Here is a 22,330-nt window from a genome sequence, read left to right as displayed (position 1 = left end):
ACACAAACACACACAGAAGTACACACACACACACACACACACACACACACACACACACACACACACACACACACACACACACACACACACACACACACACACACACACACACACACACACACACACACACACACACACACACACACACACACACACACACACACACACACACACACAGAGAGATACCAAGGGAGACCCTGTCATCCAGTGTCCTGTTCCATGTCTTCATTTTGGGGCTGCTGATGAGACGTGTTGTGTCGGGGATACTCTCAGGACCCTCAGATCTTTCAGTGGTTGTTCAGCCTTCATCGCCTTTTGATCCACAGGAAAACGACTGAACTGCTCATGTCGTTTTACAACACTCGCTTTTGGCTGGTACAATCCACTTTTTTTTAGCTCATTGGTTTCAGTTTATGTCAATATAAACGTTAACCTGAGATAGAAGTTAAGTCGCCTTTATTCTAAATATTTATTTATGAATTAGTTATTTATACAGGTACTGTTTTGACATCTTAGAGAGTTTGCTTCCAACAATCTTGCATTGGCACTCAATGAAATCATAAATATAGCAATTTCCTTAAAAGATCATCGTAATTTGTTCCGGTCTTGCATTTTAAAGGTTACAGGCCAACTCTCCTGTTCTGTGTTTAGTAATGTGTATGATGTATGCAAGATAGTCAAGGAGGTCTTTAAATTGTGTTTGTTAAACTTAACAACCACATGGAGCAAACAGCTGGAGTTTCACATTACAATACATTTGATTTAGCTGACGGTTTTATCCAAAGGGACTTACAATAAGTGAAATCGTCAAGGAATAAACATTTTACAAAATTGTTTTGCTAATGCAGCCGAAATGCGGTTTTCAGTCGGTGACGTAACTCAAACGTACACAACTGTATTCATTTGAAATTGGTTAGCAGTTTAAAGTATGCAGGATTTGCTGCAAATTACTATTTAAAATGTAAATCCTTAAAGCTTGATTTTATAAGCTGACTTAGTTTAAGTTAGGTTAAAAGCTGCAAGAAAATAATATTTCTGCTTCACTCTCCCCAAAAACAGATGCACAGCTATCATCTTGCTTTTAATGATTTCAGGCCTGATTGATCCCTCATTTGTCACACTCACAGACAAAACATCCAAAAGTACCTCAACTGCTCTTTTTTCTGTCACTTCCTCCCCCTTTCCCACCTTCGCAGTCTTCTTTTCATCATCCATTACGAGTGTGTGACAGGTTCCAGACGGGTTGAGAGGGGAGAACAATGTGTTGTGACCCTCAGTTCTGCCCTCCAGCTCAGCGCCTGGTTCCAACTCCTTCTCCCAGCAGGCCGTGGGGGGCCTGGCCGCCGCCCTTCTACCCACCTCTCTCTCCACCCCTCCACCACCTCCAGAATCAATTGCTCTGCGACACCATACAAACGATCCACTGAAGTCCATGCATCACAGTACAATGCACCACCAACAATGGCCAGCCATGTGGTTCAGGACTGAGGGAGAAAGAACAAGATGGAGAGTTATTACGGGTAAATATGAAATATGAAACGGAAGAGGGAAGAGAGCAACATGGAAGCAGAAAAAGTGGAACAAAATTGAAAAAGTCCATGTTAGCTGAGAACAATTCGATTCTATCAAATTGTGATTTCTTTATCCAATGGTGCGACTAAATATGAATTTGGATTATTTTCCACAAATAATAATAATATAATGAATGATTTAAAACCTTTGTTTTTAAGCATAATCAGCAACTAATATTGCTTGGAGATAATATAAATGGCTTATTTCAGTAAGAGGAAAGTTATGAGTAAACTTAAGTGTAGCTCAAATATGTAAAAGGTAGGGTATGTAAGTTTGAGAAACAGGCTCGAGATCGCTAGAATTTGAAGATACATGACCGGAGAAAATCTGTCACTTCCTTATAGAGCCCCTCCTCCAACACACACGAACGCGCACGTGACCAATCAGGGCACGAGATAAGTTTGTGCACAGATGGAAGGCTGACAGGCAGGTAGGCCATCCAGTTATTTTAGCCGGGCCGACTAAAATGAGTGGTCGTACTTTTTACAGTATTACGGCTTCCACAGGTTACATTTTTTTATGGATTTTTTGTCAAAGCACTTAAGATATTCATTGCTATCGGGATGTTAAGAGAATATAACAAAACGTGTATCTCGAGCCGGTTTCTCAAATGTACATAGCTAAGGATAATGTGCTGTAAGCCAGTCATTAATGAGTTAAGAACGCTGACTTTGTACGTAAATTGCGTGAGTGTAAAATGACATTTCGCCTTAAAGGGATTATTTGATGGACTACTAGCCTACTTGGCTGGAAGCAGTAACTTCATAAAGAGTCAGCTGGATGCATCATTAATGCTCAAAGCCAAGTCATAGTTCACCATAATGCCCCATAAAACAGTTAACTGTTGTAATGACACTTTTTTGGGCAGATTTAACAAACAAGATATAACATGTTAGTTATTGTGCTCTACAGATGTTGGTGGACGTAGTTTGTAATGCTGGACAAAGTCATAGCTGTCTTTGTGCTAAGCTAAGTAAAGCTAAGCTAACCGGCTGCTGGCTGCAGATATATCAGCGGAATCAAACTTCTCAGTGACTCAGACTCTCCATGAGAAAGTTAATTTGCGTTTATCCTAAAATGATAAGGTAGTAAAATTGACTCCGACCTTTCACCTCCTACATCTTGCTTGGACTTTGTTAATTTTGTAAGTATTGTAACTATTACAATTGTGGCTCTTGCAATTTTAAAACAATTCATCATTCGTGTAGAGCAACTGAGAATTTGTCCGAGCTTTAATTACATCCTGTTAGATTCAGTGAGCATCTGAGGTCCTCTGCGGTCAGCCACTGCTATTGTTTACTTCAAGTGTTGTATTACTCTGACTCCCACAGTTCCCCTGGGAGCACAGTGCCCTCCTTCAAACCTCCCCCCACAACCTCACACACACACTTACCGACAAACACACACACAGCCTACCATAGAAAAATTGTGTTAATTTACCCAGCCAGTAGTATTAACCATATTATATCAAATAACTGCCACAGACAATTGGGCAGCCAGCTCCGTGACTTCATTTTAATTGATTTTCTTACATGCTCTCAGCCGCGGATGATTTGGTTTCCCTCTGACACTATGTTTATTAAAGGCATATTGCATAAAGGAATAAATAGATATTGTTGGTTGGATTTATATGAGCTTTGAGGGAATGCAGAGGTTCGCCCCTTGTTTTAATATAAACCCGACTTTAAGTGTTTAGTTTGATTAAAGCCAATTTGTTTGGTTAACCTCCGGGCCAAAGGGACACCTTGGTGTGTGTGTGTGTGTGTGTGTGTGTGTGTGTGTGTGTGTGTGTGTGTGTGTGTGTGTGTGTGTGTGTGTGTGTGTGTGTGTGTGTGTGTGTGTGTGTGTGTGTGTGTGTGTGTGTGTGTGTGTGTGTGTGTGTGTGTGTGTGTGTGTGTGTGTGTGTGTGTTTAATGGTGTGTGCTTGTGATGTAGGAAGTGGGGGAAATCAAGAGATGTTTACATTCATCCCAACCTGTGCAACACAATGATAACGCTCAGCTACCTGGGTGAGCTGACTTCATTTCAATATGAAACACAGAGAATGAATAGAGCCTCTGTTAGTTGGCCAGAAAGAGTTTTTATTTTATCTCTTTTCTTCAAGTGGAATGGCTGCGAGGAGACCCCAGGACCATTTCATCTTGAACATCCTTTACCAGCTGTCTCAGTCTTAAAGGCATGCTGTTCAGCCACAGAAAATCCCACTAATCATCTTTTTGTGTTTGAGGGCACAATATGCTGAAACAGGCAGGGTGCACACACGCACATATGTACACGTAAATACACACACACACACACACACACACACACACACACACACACACACACACACACACACACACACACACACACACACACAGACACACACACACACACACACACACACACACACACACACACACACACACACACACACACACACACACACAGGCAGACACTGCCAGCCTGCTGCTCTCTTGTCCCCATGCCCTGAGGGGGAGAGAAAGAGGGAGAGGAGGTGGGGGGTTCTGTATAATCACTTGTTAGAGGTCTGGCTCCGTCCTTACTCCTCCTCCTCCTCCTCCTCCTCCTCCTCCTCCTCCTCCTCCTCCAACAGTTCTGTCCATCAACCAATCTGTGCTGTGACTCTTTCTCTGTTTACCCCATCACTTCTTTATATGTCTGCTCCTCTTCCTCTTCTACCTTCAAACACCTGTCCTGTTTCCTGGCTTTCTGCAACATGTTGCCTCATTGGATGTAACTCTCCTTTATGTTTACAATTTCTAAATAACAGTTTATGTATAAGAGGACAACGTATCAAACTAAATGTCAGACTTACTTCTGTCAGCATTATCTTGATCCATGTAGATACAATCAAAGTTAAATGAATGACCAATACATGTAATCACAATTAGAAAAAGAGTACACATAGGCTGATTGTGTTAGCTTTCAAATATTTGTATCGAAGCCTGCTTTTGTCGGTGGATTTGAAAAGAAATACAATATGAGTGGCAGTGCTACAGAGGTTAAATACACATGGTTGGAAAAACAAAATCTCTTTAAGTGTTCGGAGGAGGTGCAGTCGCAGGTCAAATCCATCTCTGAAAGAACTGAAACATCTTTTAAAGATTCAGTTGCTAAAAGGGATTACAGTTTGAAGGTTTTAACCCTATTGTTCATTACTTTCTATTGTAGATCGCTTTGGATACAAGTGTCAGCTAAATGAAATGTTTGCTTAATATTATTGTATCTGTTTAGAAAAAATGATATTACACCTAACCTCACATTTCTATATTTTTTTGCTAATTCAAAGCATCTGTTGTAATGTAACCTGTGCTTATGCTAATGTTTCGTGACAGTTTGAATGTCTTTACATGAACTGGAGTGAGGGGTCCCACTATCAACGATTCTGACATCACGAGGAGGCCAATACATCCATCCCACCTGGAGACTGGTCAGTCTGAGATATTCAGCTGTAACTGTGGTGAGTCTGCTTTTTTAATTCTTTGGTAGGAATAGTTTACTCTTAGTACCTGATCCATTTAACAAAAGTTACAAATAAAAAGAAAATTAAGTTTATTTAGTTTGTAGAAATCAAAATATTAACCCACTATTTATCCTTGGTTTTTAAAATGGTGTTATTGGATTAAAAATGGATGTTACAGATACTACAGAGCAGCTCACAGTGTTAAATTAGCCAGAATATTCCCCACAGTAGGATAGACCTACCTGTACCACTAGTAAAATGGCCGTTTGTGTCAAACCGTCTAAATCCTGTGTCTTTGCACCTTGCACTGTAGTTTAATACTTACACAGGGAGTCTACAGTAATTCATGTGAACAATAAGTCCTTTGTCTAATTTCCCCACTCAATGACTTTATGAGTGAGCAGCTAATGCATCATTCTTCTCATTGAATAATGTCCTGGTTCATTTTGTCCTTTCCGCTTTGCCGTCGCCCGCCGTGCAACACTGATTAATGCCATCACAGCAAATTAGATAGCCGAGGAACAACATGTTTATCATTTTCAAGCATTAAGAAAAGTACGTTCCTGCTTCATTTCCTTCAGTGTAAAGCAGTGGGCACATCAAGGTGATGTATGTACGTGCAGCACAGAGGGGAAAATATTAATTGAAATATAAGCGGAGATGTGGCCTTTCTTCTAAAGGTTGTGAGACAGAGGACAGGAACTGACTGTAGGGTACCTCCACGTAATGATGTCATTCTTTACCATGCAGACAGTGAGACTGACTTCAAAAGTGTGGGGCCTGTTTGAATCCTGATACCAAGGTTTTCGTTGCTTGTGGGGCTCAAACCTGCAAAACAATACATTTAAAAAAACTCAACATTAATGTCTCTTTCCAGAAATCATTACCCGGTTACTCAAGGTAATCCACAGACATGGTTGTGACTTCTATGTTGGAACTTTTTTTCTAGCAAACAACACCCACCGACTCTATCATTAATCTACATAGCTATTTTCATTTGCACTTTTTGGTGTGGCTTCTTGTTCAATTACATTCAGGAGAAGGCCAATCTTTTTACGGCCAATATCCCTATAACTCAGCAAAGTCAATTGTTGTAAATTGATGAATAGCAATACAGGGAAACGGAAAAAATATGTATTTTTGATTTTGTGGTGAACTTTCGCTTCAATCCGAAAAATCCCAATCTGAAAGACGCAAACAAATATGTTTTGAGCGAAAGCGAACTTTTACGGTGCACATTTGATCCATTACTCATTTATGAATAACAATATTGATAATAACAGCTATAAAGATAAATTATGTAATATTTTTGTTTTTGTAATAGTTTCAAAATGTATGATAAATCTTCTACATAATGTGTATTTTCATACAGAGAATATTTCATCATTCGTCATGACCTATGACAAAACATTTCGTAAATGTATGTCTCTGCTATTTTTGTTTGTTTCATTTTTTCTAAGAAAAGCAAATTGTACAAGATCACCTTTTAAATCTCAGTAGCCCGTTGGGTACAATAGCAGCCTCAGGTATTGACAGAAAGCGAGCAAGTGCTGAGATATTCTCATATCATTTTCATCCTCATATCATGCTGAGAACGTAGCCTGGCATTGGTATGTTCTATCCAATGTTCCCTCTCCCGGGCTGTATATCACATCATAAAGAATACATAAACCCCTTCCCCAAAAAAATCTACCAGGTCTCCAAGGCATCAGTGCCTAGTCCTGTTCTCCAACTCTGAAACAGAAAAAGAGCTGAAACAAAGAACTTTCCTTGGAAAGAACATGGGAAAAAAAACACTATCGCTCAAACAAAGCACAACATGTAGAGACAATGCTAATAACTGTAAAATATGAGTCGTGACTTGACATATTTACAAATGCGCTAAGAGGAGCCCTACTAAATGCGATGAACTGGGAAACCAATGGCGTGGAAGAAAGCGGTTGTGGGCCCCCATCTCTTGCCATTAGATGTTCAGTGGAAGCTGTCAACAGAAGGCGCATTTGCCTGCCAAGCTCCCTCTCTGACTGAGCTCTCTGCCTGCAGCACGCCCCGAGCTCCTCTTTGACTCAAAGGGTTCATTTCACTTCTTTTAGCCTCATTCGCATGTGGTGCTACACAAAAACCCGGCTTGCTCGCAGGCCGCCTCTTGTGTGTGTGTCTGCGTTTGTGTAAACTTGTGTGTTTGGTTGTGTTTTCGAATTCCTCTTGCGTGTGGGTGTGCATTTTTTGTTTTGCACAAATGCACATGTACATGCAAGTGTGTAAATCATAAGGTGATGCCGGGATCCTAACTACAGTATTTGCACTGAGGACCAAAAAGCAAGAGTGACAGGAAAGGAGACCAAAGCACCGAGGCCATCACTAAACATGTTCTGCTGCTATTAGCAGTGAGCTAGCTCTTTTTAGCTGAAGAAGCACACTAAGCTGTTTTCGCTGTGATAATATTATCCAATACATTTATGTTTAGATTTTGATAAGATGGATCTTAGATGGATCTTAGTGCTTCTCAACTTGGAATCTCCAATTTAATATGACAACATATGTGACAAGGGGTCACGACAAGACATTGCTTCACTTCAAAGGGTCACAAGCCGAAAACACTGGAATAAAGAATTGGTTAATAAAGCTCATCTGTGTTGGTTTTCTCACATTCTGATTAAATGGTATGGACTAAAACAAGCTACACTCAATAATAATGAAACAATGTTACCCTTAAAGTATTAAAACTAGAGTGCCACAGTGACGCGTCCTAAAACCCGGAAGTAAGTTAGCATTTTACCACGTCCTGTTCCTTCGACAAAAAGCAAAGCAATTTCTCCATAGGATTTTGGGAAATAGCTCCAAATAAGGTCTGTGTTTGACACAAATTTAAGAGACGAATCACGTTTTGTTCTACGACATTAAATACATCAGCAGTGACCCCACTGGTGATTTCTGAAGAGTTTACGTGTCTGAAAAACGATGGTTGTTAACATGTGGCTGAATAGGACTACAGAAGTTGTCGAGGTCGTTGTACGTCATTACACCAAACATTTAAACTCTCCCGCTAAGCTTGTTTTCCCCCGTGTTCTGCTTGAAAGCAGGTACCTGCCTCCTGCAAACTGTTGAAACAAGCGCTTCAACTTGTATAATTTTGAATCTGTAGTTTTGAATATGGATCTGACGTTGAAGCAGCGACCCTGCTGTAGTTAGTTTATAGCATAACGTTAGCATTTTGCTTCTGGCGACTAGATTTATGATTCAAAAATTATAAAAGTAGGGTAGACATGTGGATATTTTCCGGCTGAACAAAACGTGATCCGTCTCTTAAATGTGTCTCAACCACAGACCTTATTTCGAGCTATTTTCTAAAATCCTATGGAGGAATTGCATTGCGTTTTTGTCGAAGGAACCGGAAGGAGTTTACTTCCGGGTTTTAGGACGCGTCACTCTATAACAAGACATTTTATTAGAATACCAACATGTTTTGGTTTGTGGCCTTAATCATGTTAAAACAACACTAAAAGTTGTACAGACAGCATTCAAACATTAGTAGGATTCAATAAATACATTGTATAGGTTTCAGAAGCTACAAAGACAATGGTACCCAGCAGGTATGAAGTGCAGAAAGAATTGCTAAAAAGATGCCGCACATTCTTCAAAAAGGTAATTTACATATACAGTAAAACATTTGGTCTATTCTTAGCCTTACTTAAACCTATAGAGTCAAAATAGTCATTTTGCAACTACTTTTCCCTATTATTCAATGTGCTTGCTTCATTATGCTTGTATTCGAGCAAAATGTGATCCTGTTTACAACCGGGAATACCCAGAAGACGTAGAGCAGTTTAAACAGATTTTTTATCCCATGTTCACACGCATTCAGAAGTTGTGTTTTCTGCCTCATGAATATGGTAATAAGCATAGTAACAACAGTATTCAGTAAGTACAAAAGCTTGACTACATTGTTTGTGCTGCAAATGGTACATTTTACAATCCAATTTCAGATATTTGCATCTAACTAAACTCTGAACTGTATTTTCCCAAAAAACGTAATAATCTCATTGGGAAAGGTACATTACCAGTTATTTTTTGGTAAGAATTTAAAAATAATGAGCCCCTTATCACAGACAAACAGAAACACTTTGTTGTCTTAAGTGTATGACTTCACAACACTGTGGTTGTCCTCTGGCCAGTCTCTCCGGCTCGCAGCCCAAGGGTCGGCCCAGTGGAGTGGAAGTTGAAGAGGGCTGTTTGAACGTAATAGGTTTTGACTGGCATGTGTTACTCGCTCCACTGCACCATTGATTGAGCGCTTGTTTGCTAAATCACTGCAGGTTCCCCCTGTCTGGTAGGCCTGTGACACGTGTGGTGTGTGGTCACTTCAGCTTGGAGGAAGAGAGAGAGAGAGAGAGAGAGAGAGAGAGAGAGAGAGAGAGGAGCAGGTGCAACCGTGATGACCAGAGGACATAAGTTAAAAAATGGTGGTCACTGAAAATAAAAGATGCAATATAGCAGTTTCATTTCCCTTATGATGAAGCTCCCCCAAAAAGAGAATCAATTCTCTAATTCATTCACAAATCTTAGCACTTTGGTCTTTCCTCCATGGACACTCGGCATAACACCCCTCCTCCTCCTCCACCTCCTCCTCTCTCCCATTTCACTCCCTCTCTGCCACCACCCCCCTTGTTTCAGACATGCTTTTTACAGCTTGGAGGACGTGGCAGTGGAGGGAGGTTGGTGTCATGGGTCAAAGTCACTCAGGCAACACTCAGCGGACGTGGATCGCTAAGAGGAGACCCTCCAGCGGCTTCCTTACACTCTCTTCTTGCAAACCAGACCCTAACTAGTATGGTAATGATGACAAAAAAGTTGAATTATTATCTAGGGCAGGTGTATTATAACATTTTAAGCCCAGCACAGATAATTCTCACTGGTTTGAGATTCAAACATGAATTTCATCCCATCTAATCAGGTTTTACAAATGAAAAGTAGGTTATTAATCTGCGTTAAAAAACAGTTTTATTCAACTACATATATGATTGAAATATAGAGTCTCATTCTTTATAAAACCTTAAACCGGGGTGCCCACACTGTAAAGCAGCTGTTGTCCTATCCAGTGCCGCAGCGATAGACTAGAGCAGAAAAGACATCACATAACGTTAGCATTTCGAAAATGTTAGCGTGTCTTAATAATAGTGCGAAAAGACAGCGGTTGTCGCCGGACAAGGATTCCCTCTCTCCTTTCCTGCTGAAAGATGGTGAGTGTACTCAGGGACGAGGAGTCATTTAACCAGCCGCCAGTAGGAGTCAGGCTTTACTTTCTTTTATATCCATAAAGAAAAAGTAAATCTGTTTACAGTTGTTTCATATGGATGTTGAGAGGTATCCATATATCTCTTCATTTTGCCCTCAAAGTGCACCAGATTGATGCTTCTAACTTAAATATTTAAAAACAAATCTTCCCGGGGGAGCATGCCCCCGGACCCCCCTAGAGGGTGTCAGGTCCACTCCCCACTTATAAAAATAGCACTTTACCACCGCACCCCCTCTAATCTCAGATGCACCCTGAGTCATTTTGTTTAAGTACAGTGAGCCTTTCTAAAATATACAGTAAAGAGACAAACCCACCAGCATTATAGGATATACTATATAGACTTTGAGCCAAATACTTATTTTGGGCTTTATAAATAAATTGACTTGAAACAGTTACTGATTTAGAGTACTGGCACCTTTTTTATTCCAATTCAAGCACTGGTCCTATCAATTAAAGTCCCACAAAACACTTATATATAACTATATTGGACTATATAAGATATATAGATGTCATCCCAACTCAATCTGCTTTTTGTAAGCATTTATTTTCTGCTTCAAATGTTGGAATTTAAATTTGTTTTTGATCCGACGTCAAGTAGACTCTATTCAAGGAGCTGCAGGTCCCTTTTACGTTGGAGCACCAGAACTTGAATAATGTCCTTCACTCAGTTTTTCGATCAACACTAAAGTTCACTCAGAGATGAATGCTGTTGGTAAAGAGTAGATTGGGCCAAAAGCGAATGTCAACATGCAAACACACTAAACTTAGATGGCAAACATGAAACCTCATACATTCTTAACATCAGCATGCTGGTATTTTTATCATGAGCATATTACCATGTTAGTATTTACCTCACAGCACTGATGCAGCCTCACAGGGCAAACATGGCTGTAGATTGATTAGATAGGGCATTTTCACGCTTTTTTACGCTAAGGGATACCATTTTTAAATAATATTTACATGTTCGAATCTGTGTTACAATGAAGAAAACCCTTTAACAAATCTTTTAAATGTGGAAATGCTGTATTTTTCTGTCAAAGGCCATGCAATAAACCAGCTCTTTATTTTACATAATTCTCCTCTATTTCCTCTCATTTCAGATAGCTTGTTGAAAGCACCACAACGAGCCTTCTCAGCGCCTGGAGTCCTCCCCTCCGCCTTGGGAAGGCTCGGCGAGTAAACAGTGTCTTTGCTGATTACAACGCTTCTCTCTCTGCAGCCCAAGGTAAGCTAAAACACTTTGATCTGCTATTGATTGTCTCCCTCCTCCTCCTCAGCCCTCCGCCTCCTTTCCTCGCTACTGTTAAAACATAGGTGAGTCAGCCAGGGGCCCGAGGCACTGAAGCAGAAACCAGCGGCACGCTGCTGTGTTTCTATTGCTGACCACCAAGGTTAATTGATGTCCTCTCTTGTGGTGTAAAAATGATAATAATGTTTAAGGAAAGCTGGGGAGCTGTTTAGAGGAGAATACAAACACGGCTTCAGATATAAAGGACCCTCAAAATAACATTGGATTGTATTTGTTTAATGCAAAATAGAGTATTAGATGTGTGACATGGCATGGGCTATATAATTAAAACATAACATTACAATAGAAATGACCTAAATCTAAATTAATTGATCAACTATGCTGGTGAGGCATGGTATTTAAGAGCCAAGTTTAGTTTTTCAAACAGTGCAAAGCAGTATTTTGGTTATCTCGTGCCTTTTTTAAAGCCATGCTAAATAATACAAACTGTGGAATAATTCAGCAGGACAAGTCAAAACAATAATAATAGTCTAATAATTGTTTTAATCATTTAAAAAAAATATATTGGACTGTTTTTGTAGACTTGAAAAAGTTTTCCAATTAAACCAGAAGGCTCCTCAGGTTGGATCAGCAGGGAATCCTTGGCTTCAATCCCTGTGGAGAAGCCATGCTGCCTCCAGATTGATGTGAAAGGTAATAGCTCAGAAAGGGCATATTCATATATTTTTTAAGTTTTTAGTTAAACATGAAACATACTGGAAATAGGTTTGCACTTACGAAAAGGGGACACTGTACTCATCGGAAAAGTACGCATAGGTCATTTGTTCGAACGCTTAATTAAACCGTTTTGATATTTTGATATTTCGAAATCACAATAATTACTGCTTGCTACAAAACTGAAAAACGTCCGAACTTGTCTTTTTTTATTTGAAACATTCAGTAAGTAGCATAAAGTAAAATAAACTCGTTTTACAGTCACACTTAAGTTGGAAGAGGTCAGAGTTGATGAATTGACAAGCACATCAGTTTGGCTAAGATCGAGGTTTGTGTCCAACAAAATGTCTCGCTGACCATAACCATGACAACCAAGTATTTGTATATGCTGAAAGAATACTCTTAGGAATATATACATCCAATCCTTATATCATATATAAACATTTCTGCTAGAAAAATATCTATTTAACATGTTGCCTATGAATCACTGGGAAATTGTTCATCCTAAAATCCCCAAATATAGTCAAATAAAACAATCTAAAACCCATCCTTTGGTTTCCCGCTTGTATGAAACATATGAAGACGGAACATATATACATTTTTAAGTCACAGGTTGTAACATTGAGGAACCCCTGCTTCACAAAATAGCGAAATACACTATGATCTGTCTATCTATCGCCTGCTACAAACACATTAGATAGATTTCAAATGGTAAATTCTGGGCCAGCCATGCGAGTTGTTTTGGAGGAAGCTGACAGACACACTATTTTGTGGTTTAGGTGTTATAAAACCAGCCCTTGTAGCTAATCATTGAAAACACAGAGCAGTAGCCCACAGGACCAAGACAAGATGAAGGAATTAAAGAATCAATCAAAGCACCGGTAGCAATGAGTAGAAGCCACGACCTATCCAATATTTTGGTTCTGCTTGACGTCGGAGAGTGATTTAGTGTCTTCAGAGTGCTAAGTGTCGTGTTCCCACACTCTCCTAACCTTAATGAGAAAGTGTGAGAAAGAAGTCACTATCTGGTTAGTCTGTTTTCATTTTTTTTCTTGTGCGGCATGTCTGTTTCATTTCTCTCTCACACTTCTTTGTAAGAGACGGGGTGTAGCTGTGAGATGATGAAGTTTCAGGGAAAGGTGGATGTGCCATCCATTACAGGAGGTGGAAAGGTGCAGATAAATCACCTTATCAGCCCTGCCTTCTCCCCACTGAGCTGAGGGAGCAGAGCAAGGGGGAAATCCATCAACCTCCACAAATGGGACATGACTCAGAGATCACTCTGCCTCTATACTGGGCTCTGTACATACCTGTACACTGGCTTTATCATTGTATAATAACTCGGGCCAACGTCCATCAAGGCTCGGTTGGACATTGTCACACAAGATGCAAAAACTTCCAGTGAAAAATTCCACATCCTTAACAAAGTACACTCAAGTACAGTAAGTGCTGTGCATAGGATGAATCCTGAAATGTATGTCAAATCTACAAAGGTTTTTTTCAGCACTACCGTTCTCGACTCAAAGTCAATGGTGTTTTTGATTAGATGCCTGAATTATTTGGTACACACAAGCTTAAGAGAGTAAATATCCTACAGGTGAATTTCTGAAGCTATGTGTCTTACTGAGACTAAATGAGACTGCATAAAGCTATCACACCAAACAACACTCCGTCTTCAGCTTAGCGGTGGTGAGATGAAGTCATGTGACTGTGATGTAGTGTGTTTGTAGTTTATCATAAGCTATATATTTTAGGTTATGGCATTGTGTTCTTCAACTTATCTAAAAGTGCCTTTATGTGTGGAGATTGTCGTGCTGAACAAAACGTGTTACTATCATAAACATATTTTCAGTTATAATTCAAAGTCCAATGGAAGAAGGCCATTGTTGAGGGAGCCCTTGCAACACTATCTTCCAGAGATGACAGGAAATGATTCACTGAGATGCCGGCCAGTTTTATTTCCCTTTTCCATTGGAGGTGACTTTTCATTTCCTTGGCAGATGGAAACATACCTAGACACAGAAAAATACTCTCATCAGTGTGTGTTTAACATAATAGATCAATGTTTCTTTCATCATACACACCTTTTCCCATGATCTCTGTATCTCAGCATCCACAATTACTGTACGGTGTACACCTATGGCTCCCTATACCAGGTTGCTAAGCAACAATAATGACAGTGACCTTTTAGAAATCAGTGGGATGTGTCCCACCAGTCGAAAAGGACTCAGGCACACAAACTAAAGCACACTTGTGGGGCATCTGTGTTTATAGCTCAGATCAGACACTAAACAGGCTGACGGAATAAGCCACACATGCACAAGTCATGCCTTCACACAACATCACGCACAGGCATTAAGCACATTGTTGCCCTTGAGGAAACCAGAGGAGTTAGCATTTCCCCGCAAGCTCTGAATGTAGTACCATGTCACCACAGCCCCTTAATGTAAGAGCAGTCTATTGGTATTCAGCTGCACAGGTATCTAAGACAGCAAAGCCTTTTAAACATCTTAACCGCTGTTTGTTCTGTCTCTAGAGGGCACGAGCAGTACACTGGGGGTTTGGGAATAGACAAGGAGAATTGCAAATTTGTTTTGCCAGCTACATGTGCTCTATAATTCTGAGCCTGCTGCATTGTAGCCGAGTTTGTTAGATTTCTACATAAACACACACAAAGGTGGCATGTTTTGTTTAATTCTAAGAAGATTTGGGATGTTTAGTTATGATTAATGACTTCTCCGCGGGAGCAACATTATGCAGACGGTAGATATGAGGTGCCTTTGTTTTGTTGTTGCTGTTGTTGTTTTTCCTCTGAACAGCTACAGAGCAACAAAAACACATGTAACAATTTGTCGTAATTCATGTTGGATTGACATTAGATGCAGATGGTCATGATTTTCCGCCACAGTGACAGAAACAACAGACAGGATTGAAGCCTATAAGCCAAGCAGGTCTCTATCTTGACTTCATTATGTATGTCTTACTTCACTCTCAGTACTGTAGCTGTTTTACAGTACAAGTTTCTGATGCCTTACTTAAGTTCAGCGCAACAGGGAATGGCCTAAATGAAAGCAGAGTAAAGTTCCCCCGGCGGGAAGTGTAAGAGAACAGGAAACCTTCTCTATCTGTCTCTTAAGTCCCGGGCTTGCATCTGAATGACAAACCTGTGTGCCTGTCCCCCTTTTAAGAAATCCTTTACAAGTGGTGAGACACCAGTGCCCGGGCTGTGGAGGCTGTATATTTCTATTCATAATTGATGACCCGGACCCAGACAGACAGCACACTACACATGTAATATGGATTCACTCTTGGTTTCAGATGCATGCCCTCGTCTGGACTTGACTCTGAGCCATCATTGTGTGTGGAGGGGGAACGGAGAGGGAATGGTGTATGTGTGCGAGTGTGTGTGTCTGCATGGGAAAGTGTGTGTGTGTGTGTGATACAGTTGTTGCAGCCAAAAAATGTAATGGACCATCCTTGTGTTTTCAAGCTCCAGTTTGGCTTGTGTTTTTGACTGCTAATTCCTGGTATGGGTTTTCCAATTTTCTGGTCTTTAAAATATTAATCTGATCTCTAACAAGTTGCTCTTTGTTCTACACTATTTTACTTTCTGTGTAGCTCCACAATATATACAAGCACAGTGGGTGAGCTGCTACCTTTGTGGATTCCTGGGGACTACTAATTGATCACGTATCCAAGTCCTGGGGGTATTTATTTGGTATCCTCTTTCTGCTTTCTCGATCGCTGTGAAGGTTCATTTGAGAACATCTAGTTGTATCAAATCCCTGGTGATTTGTTTGGCCTTGCCTGTGATGTGATCCACTGTAAGTCTTACTTTATACACTTTTAAAACTGCGCTAAATTCATCAGGGAGATCGGGATATACTGTATGTTTGGTTTACAGGTTTTCAGGCTAAACAGATGAGGGTAATGTGTATATCTGCCTATTTTTTGTTGATAACTTGTTATACAATTATTATATTTATAGTAAATGTAGCCATATAGCCCCCAGTCTAGGTTATTGTGCTCCATTGCGGGGAAACAGAGCTGCAGGGCTTTTCCCCTCGTTTCTGTCCCCTAAAACACCTTCTAGTGTCACCAAAGACTCTCCGCCTTGTTTCATGTTTTCCTCTCTGTGTTTTGCACCTGGATTTGTTGATCCTGGTTGTTCTGGACCCCTGCTGCCTCTGCTGTCTCACTCACAGCTGAACCATTTCAACATACCTGTTCAAGTGAGGAAAATTAGTGCATCAGAAACACGGTCACATTTGCGTATTTATGATTATCGGATAGCAGGTAGTGCTTTTATAATGAATTATATCTTGTTTGTGCATAAGTTTATACTTAAACATTCAACACCGTCACAGGATAAAATGATGGAAACAAATGTATGATTTCAGGATAATATCTCAGAGTCGCATGAATAAAGTATGCAAAACAAAGCAAGGTTTATAAAAAATCACATATTGTTACGATAAAGTGTATAAAAACATGGACGTAGTCTCATGAAGTCACACATAGGTTTCAGAAGAGCCATTGTCTAGCTCCATGTGGATCTGGCCGTCCCCCTAGAGAGTAGTAACTTAGTTACGCATGTTTCTAATCCTTACCATAATTTGAATCAATTAGTTAAATATGAACCCCTGTAGAGTAGTCATGATTAGGGAATTTACCTGTAGACCAAAACTGTTTTCTGAACCAGACTGTAAACATTTGTATTTCTGCTGCAAGGTTATGCATTACCTGTGGATCTATGGGATTGATTTGCTTCGTAGGCCAGCTTCTGCAGTATTTGGCACCTTTTGGGTCGGCTTTAGATTTTTAGCACCAGAGGTTACAGCTTGAAGGTCTCAAACTTTAACCTTATCAGATGACTTGTGTTCAACTTGATTTGTTGGTGTTGAATGTGGAAATAAATAAGCACTAATGTAAAAAACAAAAAATGCCATAAACTCCTTTACTGTACCAAAGTAACAACGCTTATTTGGGTTTGTCTGTAAAACAGTTATCCTGAATCACAATATTTCCTCACAATAGTTCACTGTTTATACTCAACTGAAAACTGTGCTGATGTTCAAACTGAGGAAACACTGAGCGTTTCTTTGTGTGATGTTGGACAACATAAACAAATATTCTAAGATATTTTATTGAATTTAAACACTCATTTTGTATCCAGTAATTCAGTAATAAGCCACTCGAGCCTCCATTTAAACGAGACTGTTACTCCTCCTCTGTTCCCTGATTGATTGAGTGGCTTAATAGACTTGTTTGGTAGCCCCTGAGTCTCACTCTCTCCTCGGGTCTCAGCTGAAGTTCACAGAGGGCAGAGTTCATACCACTACGTTCCCATAGCAACATATGACATGTCACCCTCTAACGGAAACTCCCTCTCAATCCTCAGTAATGGATTTGACCTCTGAACTCTGTCCCTCACTGCCTCTCAAACTGACACATGGGCAAGTGTGAAGCCCCACTGGCTGTAGCCTGCAGCCGTGTCCTCCACATCGCTGCCACACCACCGTTAATTATCAGCTCTGCAGTGGCATATGTCATCTCAGAGAGAGGCTTGCTCATAAGGTTAAAAGCAAAAACAAAACAAAACAGCAGCACAATATCGACTCTGACACAAACAAATGGAGGACTTATTTTACAACTCGCATGGTTCTGGTTAAATCATAAGCTTCACCAGCAGAGTCTGAATAACCGCGACCTCACACAGGTTCCCTGTCATTGTTATGCAGCTTCACCCCGCTGTAGCCAATCCAGTCCTCCATCCAGCCTCGCCTGCTGCATTATTTATGTGCACTAATCAGGATCCCAGCTCTGGTGTGCTAGCCACCCTACCGGTAACATCACTTCCCTGACCCGACCCTGCCTGTTTCCCCACAGCATTAACGTGTGTTTACGCTAACGCCTGCTCATTAGGACTAACTATGCTAGGCCAGAGCCTGCTGCCTGAGCCGGGGCTGCCGGCCTTTTTAACATGCTCTAACCAGCACAGGCATCCCCCTAGTGGGGTACAGAGAACAGCTACGTGCTAATCTCAAACAACAGGAAAAAGCAACATCGGTAGCTAGTATACATAGGGGTAGTTTACTGGGAGACATGGCCTGCGAGGACCTGCGATCAGGCTCCATTATTGTTGTAATTAGCGTGCCACGATGGAGCCCGGACTCCCAGGCAGTGTGGCTCGACCTCCCTGCCTCTCAGCCTGTTTACAGCCAGCCAAGGCAACAGGGAAAGGGCAAGGGGCTGGCCACGCGGGTCGATGCCTCTATTCAGCTCCAGCAGCAACACAGCTGTTTGTTCATTTGAAGCGTGGAGGGTTTTCATTTCTCTGCTGTCCTACGCTATTCTAATGTTTATTCTGCCTGCAGCCCAAGTTAAATGCCCAAGAGGTGCACGTGGGTCAGATATCGTGTTTATGTTTTTGATCAGTTATTCTAAAAGACTGCAGCAATTAGCCAGTGCACATCAATCAATGTCAGGATTGAGCCTGTAAAACATTAACTACACATGTGAATTGATGTGCACCCATGTGAAATATTGCATGAGTGTGTTGTGCTGGGTCTAACCCTGCTCTTTTCTGACTTATCATTCACATGCAGCTTCAACCTTTTACAACTGCCTGCTCCCCTCACATTTACCCAGCCCTTTGGCCCCCCCATCATCAAGAGGCCACCCCCCGGTGCGACACCCATCCCCTGATCACCAATTAGCAAGGCCAGTCCCTTTCCCTGTGTGAACGCAGAGGTGGAAGCATGGAGAGGCAGAAAGGTAAGGAGGCGCTACCAGGGCAGTGTGAGGTGGAGGTCCCATGAAGGACACGGCTCCCTGGGTGGCTGAGCGATGAGCAGGGGAGCGTGAAGGGCTGAGGCAGGTCTTTCCCACAGACCATCAGTCCTTCAGTCAGTGTTGCAATGCTGAAGCCATCACACAAGAAAAACCCTTTCTACCCAGTTTTTTAATCTTTATTTAATTCAGCTTTTTCCAAATCAGTGACATGTATTTCTTAGAGGCGTGTCTGTGTGTGGCCGTTTCTTTCTGTATTCATCTGAGTCCTAACATCATTTTGATTTGGATAAAACATTGCTCTCTGTGTGTGGACCTTGATAAGGATCAGTCTTTCCCCATGTGTTTCTCCTTGTTGTCTCACTTCATTCCCTCTCTTATTGTATCTGATGAGAGTGCCGTGTTGCAGTGTGGTAATGAAGCCGGTGTTAGAAGAGCAGCACCGCCGGGCATTCAGGCCCCTCACACCTCGGAGAAGCAGAGAGGCGCGTGCATATCGATCTCATATTGTTTCCTTGAACCCAACTGCCTCCGTGTGCTTTGTGTTCTCGCTGCACTGCATCTCAGTTCACTGTAGTCTAATATGCTGTCATGAAAAGCTGCACGTGAGGTGTTTCTGCTGGTGTGTGTGTGTGTGTGTGTGTGTGTGTGTGTGTGTGTGTGTGTGTGTGTGTGTGTGTGTGTGTGTGTGTGTGTGTGTGTGTGTGTGTGTGTGTGTGTGTGTGTGTGTGTGTGTGTGTGTGTGTGTGTGTGTGTGTGTGTGTGTGTGTGTGTGTGTGTGTGTGTGTGTGTGTGTGTGTGTGTGTGTGTTCTCTCCACATATACTAAGCTTGTTTTGGAATGATATGTACACTTATCAAACAAATATTATTTATTTAAATTCCTGATACATTTTTTATACATTTATTAATTTCATCTGCACCAAATGATCTTAAAATGATATGCTGATATTATACGACGAACACGTTTACATTTTGATAACAACGAAGGTTATAATTAGTTAATGCTTCTGCACAGACAGCATTAAAGCAGAAGTATACATCATTTTACACCAAATGTGGTATAGTCAACAACAAACCCGATAAATAAGCTATAATGCTAGATATTTGACAGAATGCTAATAATTGTAATATTCATTAGCAACTAGAGGCAACCTTATTAATAAATGAATGGGAGGTCCAGTAAAATCGTGCCAGAGCTTCTCATATATATCTAATGTTTCTCCAGATGCAGCCTGTTTACATGGGGCCTGATCTATTCATTCATATGGTGTGTGTGTTTCTGTGTGTCTTTTGCATGAGAAAGTAAGAGAGATCTAAAGGGCTAAGGCGCCATCTGGTGGCGATGTAACGTGGCACTTTGTGCTGAGATGAGCATACATCTGTATACTTTCCCTCATTACCAAGTTAAGATATAACTGCAGAGAGCTGGTATGAAACTGAGACTCAAGCTTTGGGGTATGAAAGTTACAAACACAGTTGTTATTTTCCCCAATACTTATTTAGGTGCCACATTATTAAAAGTTGTATGTCCCTGAGAAATCTGTATTCAAGAGTAATTTTAGGTCAGGCAACTATATATTAATTTATTTGACATATCACGATAAAAAGACGATAGTTATTTTTTGTTTTCTTAGTTCAAACAGTCATCTAGATGAAGAGAAAAATTGGAAATTTCTGAGAAATATATCTGAAGTGTAGCTTTATGACACAAAGAAAAATAATTCCATCTACTTTCCTACATGTTATTTTTCTACGTCTCCCCATATCACCTTCATATCTGTGAACATACATCAACACAACACTTATTATATTTAATTTATATATATTTATGTTTAACTCCATGCGTGGAGTGCAAAATAAATCTGTCATTTGGTATCACAACATTCGCTGAGGCTCATTTGTTTGCAAAATAGGCGTCGAAGCTTGTCCAGGCTTTTTACGGCAATTCTTAGTACACAAAAGACTTATATGGAGTGATGCATTTAGAAAGGGCTCGCTGTTCTGTCCTCCCTAATTGGCGCTGTCAGGCTGGCTTGTTTCACAGTCTGATCGGATAACCCAGTCCACATGAAGAGAGGAGTGAAAGGCAGCCTGAGCAAAGTCAAAGAAAAGGAGGCTGAATAATAAGAGATGGAGGTGGTTAGGAAGGTGGTGAGCTGCTTAAGAATGATCAATATAGATGACAGGCCGTGCTCTCTTTTATTCATTAATAGTTGTCTTTCATGCGATATCTCTGCAAACAATCGCTGATCAGATGTGTGTTAGCAGGTAGAGGAGGAGGGACTCTAATGCAACATGACAAAAGTGCTACTTTGATATTGCTGATATCGTTACCCTCGTTAGGAGGTAAATGCCACTGATAAGAATAGGGAAATAGACACGCAAGGCCTTTTAAGTGCAGGGAGGAGCATGATGTTTAAGTGAAGAGAAGAATGCAAAAGAAATCTCTTTTTATTCTGTCTGTCTCACTAACTCCTCACATCCTCTCTGTCCAATTTACTCCTTTAATACGGTCGGTTTTCAACTTTCCTTCAGATATCTTTCACGTAATTGTGTGTGTATTGTATGTGTGTTCTGCTCTTTAGCAAGCACACTTCTACATGTTTGTGTGTGCAGGCAAGAAAGTGTGTGCATGTACAATTGTGTGTGTGTGTGTGTGTGTGTGTGTGTGTGTGTGTGTGTGTGTGTGTGTGTGTGTGTGTGTGTGTGTGTGTGTGTGTGTGTGTGTGTGTGTGTGTGTGTGTGTGTGTGTGTGTGTGTGTGTGTCAGTAATACCTGTGTTACAGTCAAAAGTAAGTAACTTCAGAAGTCAAGTGTATCATGCTGCTAGGATCTGCTTTGTGGTGACAACAGTGATTAATAATGGAAAGCAGATGTTGGCGTCTTGCGCTGACATTTTCATGAAACTTCACTAACGTGATTAAAGTGTATGTCTTCCTCAAGTCACTCCGAGTCTTTTAACTCCGCTCTCTGGGGAGTGGCAACAAATCAGGGTTGAGACAACATGTCAAATCACAGAGAATCTTATGCATGTCAGGAACAAATCCCTTTTTTTATGTCTTTCTAAAGTGTAACTCCTTCTCTGTGTATTGAAGCCCTACACATCTGGATAAAGACCAATTATTTGATAGGGTCTTACACTTCTGATCATTTCTCTTTCATATCTTTATTTTGGTTGAATCTATAGGTTGTTAGCATTTCAGAAAGTATGTGGCTATAAAAGCTGACCTTGTAAATAT

General features: G+C 40.8%; 1 long non-coding RNA gene across 1 annotated transcript in view; it reads left to right on the top strand.

Moving 5' to 3' along the window:
- The first annotated feature begins 8,521 nt into the window (after nt 1-8,521).
- Nucleotides 8,522-22,330, top strand: part of LOC307023034 — a 56,030-nt gene continuing 42,221 nt past the window's right edge. Inside the window, exons 1-2 of the long non-coding RNA XR_013803578.1 lie at nt 8,522-8,683; nt 11,435-11,559. This is a non-coding gene — a long non-coding RNA (uncharacterized lncRNA). The remainder of the gene's footprint in view (nt 8,684-11,434; nt 11,560-22,330) is intronic.

This window comes from Notothenia rossii (genome assembly GCF_949606895.1).
Source record: "Notothenia rossii genome assembly, chromosome: 1".
Lineage (NCBI taxonomy): Eukaryota > Metazoa > Chordata > Actinopteri > Perciformes > Nototheniidae > Notothenia > Notothenia rossii.
This window is presented reverse-complemented; position numbering and strand designations above follow the sequence as displayed.